Raw genomic sequence first — 4,948 nt, forward strand, 5'->3', positions numbered from 1 at the left:
ATGTAAAAAACAAAAAATGTAAAAAAAATGAAATTAATTAATCATAAATATGGAGCACAAAAAAAGGGTTTTACTTCAAAAAGGAGATCAGAAATTAGATACTTAGATCCACTAAATCTTATGCCAGAGATAACAGGTATGATTGTGAAAGAATAATAACAGACAAGGTGACCAATTCAAGGAAATATACAAATAAAAACTCAGCAATAAAAGTGATGGTCTCAGATGTCTACATATAAGTACAAAAAGCATGAGCAATTAAAAGAATAAATTAGAAATTCTCATGAAAGGAGGCAAATTTAACCTTCCAGGTATCCCTGAGACTTAGTAGATATAAGACTCATGATGAGAATTATTTACCTTATTCAAAATGAACGGAATAGATAGACATGTGGAGAAGTAAGAAATTTGTTGCACTGCACGTTAAGAAGATACACGAGGAAATTCAAGAATCCTACAGAGAGGTTGGATGGGGGAACCATGGTAAAGAGCATTTGCATAAATACAACTATGTAAATGGAAATTATATTGTTGTAGAAATGTATTATAAGACATAATTGTTTTCCTCTTCTTCCATATCTCTCGTTCTCAGTGGGCAGCAGTGAGGAAAACACAACCTGTGCTCCCTATGGTTTTTGTTTTCCTGCCCAAGACTTCATATTCTTCATCAAAACATTCTGACAGTCTGATTTTTGCTGAATTGAATTGCCAGAAATGGGTAGTAGTCGTTATTTTGTTAACTCTAGGGAGTTTCTCTGATATGTCTTGGAGATGGGCCCTAGAGAGGAAAACAGATGAACCTATCCATGTTATCAGATTGACAAATATCATGACTTTTCTTCATCTGTTCCCTGCTGGATGATCTCTAACTTTATGGTTTAGGTCATTCTATTAAATCATTGCTTGTAGGACAGACAATTGTTTTTCTTCAGAGCATCTAATGTCGTCCTCAGGAAGAGACTCAAATGGGGCAGTTATATGGTACAGTGGATAGAGCACTGGGACTTGTTAGGAAGACCTGAGTTCAAAGCTGGTCTCAAACACTATCTAGCTGTGTTTTCCTGGGTAAGTCACAACTTCCATCTGCCTCAGTTTCCTCAACTGTAAGATGGACATAATAGCTCCAACCTTTTAAGATGATCAAATGAGATAGTATTTGTACAGTTGTGAGGATCAAATGAGATAATATTCATAAAGTACTTAATGTAGTACCTGACATATAATGTATATGTGTATGTTATATAAAATATATGTAAATGTTAGCTATTCTTATCTTTTTTAGATGCAGTTACAAAATTATCCCTTTTGTTCCTTTTACTGTGTGATATTTTTTTTCCTCTATCCTGTAACTTGACAGGGGTCAATTTTGTTCCCACTATTCTGGTTTTACTTTTCCAGGAGAAACCTAATTCCATTTTTGGGGAAAGAGCAGAGCATTTCCTTGTCAGTGATTACTTGGAGAATAGACAACTATTTCTGTAGATATATTTCATCTTCTCTTTAAGAAGACAAGCCACTCTACACTTAGAACAGCCATAGCAGTTTCTTGGCTTAGGCAGAAATACAAACAGGATCATAAATTTACCCTTCTCTCTACTCAAATGGAGATTCTCAGCCTAGCTTTTTTCCCCTCATATCTATACCTCATCTCAAGTGCCTCCTATGACCTTTTTAACCTAGTATCACCTCATAATCACTTGGCAGTAAACACCTAGTTTCCTTTCCTTTTTCTCAACAGCTCTACAATCCATCCAGCTCTTCTCTTTTCTGTCCCATGGACCTCCACTAATTTGCCCCACCCAATAACCCATTTCATCATTTTACTGATAAATGGAAGCTCAGATTGGTCAAATGACAAAGTCATACAGGTAATTACTGAGCCTGGACTCAGCCCCAAGTCTCCTAACCACAAATGCAGATTGCACCATGCTAATTTAATTTTTAATGGTCCATGTATATTATGTGTATTTTGATATTTTAACAAGCTTCCATGTGGTTTGAGAATTGATTTTATATTATAGTCATGATACAAAATGGAACTCATTATCTTTCCACCCTAAGTTTCCCCTCTTCTAAACTTTCCCATTACTATAAAAGATACTACCATCCTACCAGTCAATTAGGCTCCCAAACTACATGTTAGTCTTGAATTTTCATTCACTCTCAACCCCCATAACCAATCTATTGGTGTATCCTATCAATTTTATCTTCCCCACATCTCTTCTAAATGCCTCTTTCTTTTAACATGGCTGCCGCCCTAGTACAGATCCTCATCACCTCTTTTCTGGACTATTGCAATAGCCTGATAGTCGGCCTCTCTTCCTGAAATCTCTTGATATTCCAGTCCACCCTCCTTTCAGCTGTCAAATTGATCATCTTAAATTGCAGGTCTGGCCATATCATCTTCCTATTTAATAAAATTCAGCCATTCCTTATCTCATTTAGAATCAAATAAAAAAACCCTGTTTAGCATTCAAAGCTCTTGATAACCTGACCTTTCTTAGATTTCCAGTTATCTTACAGCTTACTCTGCCATCCCCACACCCACAAATATTCTTCAGTTCAGTGACAATTCAGTTGCTCTTCCAAGACACCCACCTCCCAACTCCATTTTCACTGACTGTTCTCTATGCCAGGACTTATTTCATTTCCACCTTACCTCATTGTCTTTCCTCAAGTTTGAGCTAAGACCTTACTTTATATATATATATATAAATCTTTCAAATCCCCTTTAATGCTAGTGCCATCCTTGTTTTGATTATCTGTGATTTATCATGTACACAGCCTTTTGTATATATAAACCAAGGTTTAGCCCCACTGTCTTGGGTCTACTACTAGAGGAGGCCCAGACACATGTCTAATTTCCCTCCCACAATGGCATAAATAACATTTTTTGCATATAACCTGTGTGAGCTCTTTGATACTTTTGGAGTTAACAAAGAGATTGCAAAAACTCTGTGACTCTTTGGCCATTTGTTGTCAGAGTTAACAGAATTCATGATTTAGCTATGATTTCTCTCATTCTTTTCCAGACAAAAGCAATTTGATTTTTCTCATTCACTGAGTGGAGGAAGATGTAGCAGACTTTTGCCAGGTACTGCAAAGGCCCCAGTTATGTCCTGATTACATAAAAATAATGAGAAAGCACCTTGAGGGCAGTGGGCATAGTCAGCGTTAAAGTAGGTGAAGGATGGCAGCTAGGTGGCACAGTGGAGACAGTGCTAGACCTAGAGTTAGGAAGACTCATTTTCTTGAGTTCAAATCCCTTCTCAAACACTTCTTGGCTCTGTGAACCTGAGTAAGTCACTTTATCCTGTTTGATTCATTTTTCTCATCTGTAAAATGAACTAGAGAAGGAAATTGCAAACCACTTCAGTATCTTTGCCAACAAAATCCTAAATAGGGTCATGCAAAGTTGTAAATGACTGAAAAATGGCTGAATAACAACGAAAGAAAACAAATCTGAAGGAGGAGGGATATTAGTCAAAGTAACAGTTGTAAAAGAAGAGGAGAATTCAGAGATCAGCCTTTTGTCATGTAAATATTTTTTCCTGACAACTGCCTTGTAATCAGGAAACTTCATTGGAGGATATAAAAAAAATCTCAATGAGGTGGGTTTCCTGCTCTTATAGCTTGGCAAGATTATTCACACTGGCCATCTTGGAGGACTGCTGCTATTGAAATCTAGGAAGAGACTCTTTCCATTCTCATCTCCAGTTGAACAGCAAAAGAAAAATAAAGCCCTTGTTACAAATATGCATAGTCAAGCAAATCTTTACATTATGCTACATGAGTTTCATATCACTGTAAAATCATAGATCATAGATTCAGTCAAGATATTGGAGATTATCAAATCAAGAAGCATTTATTAAGCCGGTATTATGTGTCAGACAGAGGGCTAAGCTGTGGAGCTTCAAATACAGGCAAAAGGAAAGACAATCATTGGCCTCAATGAATTTATATTTGATTAGAGGAAGACAACACATAAAAGAAAACTGAACAGGGAGGGGAAGAGAAGTGCTATATTGCAATATGGTAGAGACAGTTAGGGAAGTCAGGAATGGAACCTGGAAAGGAATGAAGATAAGGCAGTTCTAGGCATTTTTTTTTTTTTAAATTGGAGTTTCTGGAAGGACCCAACCAATCATCAGAAAAGATCACAAGGGCATCAACAGCAGCTCCCTCATTTTGCAAATGAGAAATCTGAGGTCCAGAATCTGAGGTCTATGGCTTTCCAAAGATGACCAATGTAGTGAAGTGTAACAGATAAGATTTAGCATCCATGCTCTCCATCTCCAAATCTAATGGTCTTTCTATTAAACCTCTCAGTGGTAGGTGAGTTGTCTCTCATGTTTATAGTACAGTTGAAAGTATAGTTGCCACCATATATTATAGATGAGAAGGACGTAATGGGTTAAGTTATTTGCCAAAGAACATACAGCTAGTAAGTGGCTTAGGGGGATTTCCACATCCACTAGTGCTTTCTACATCATTACTGCTTCTATGCAAAAAATGAAATAATATAGGGGCAAGTACCTTGTAAATTATAAAAATGTACTGCTGCATTGGTATTAAGGATAATTCTGTAATGGGGCCCTGCTCAGTAAAATCTCTGGCACACTGGTATCATCACTGCAGTTGCAGCCTCTGGGAATGTGAAAAGCCTGGGAACTTTGCTCATGGCAGAGCAGGGTGAAGAGAACTTCCCAGCTCTCTTGCCATTCATTATTTCACCCTCTATTTACCCAGACACTGCTGTTCTCTCAGATAATTGTTGAAAAAATGTTTAAGTCAAAGCTTGCCACCTGCAAATTACAGTACAACAACCACAAAGACTGAAGTAATTACCCAGATAATTACTGCAGCACAAATGAAGTAACCTCATGCCTTCTTTTTTCATATACAAATGTGTAGTCCCACATGCCAAGCAGGTGATGCCCATTTACAG

Source organism: Notamacropus eugenii, chromosome 4 (assembly GCF_028372415.1).
Source record: "Notamacropus eugenii isolate mMacEug1 chromosome 4, mMacEug1.pri_v2, whole genome shotgun sequence".
Lineage (NCBI taxonomy): Eukaryota > Metazoa > Chordata > Mammalia > Diprotodontia > Macropodidae > Notamacropus > Notamacropus eugenii.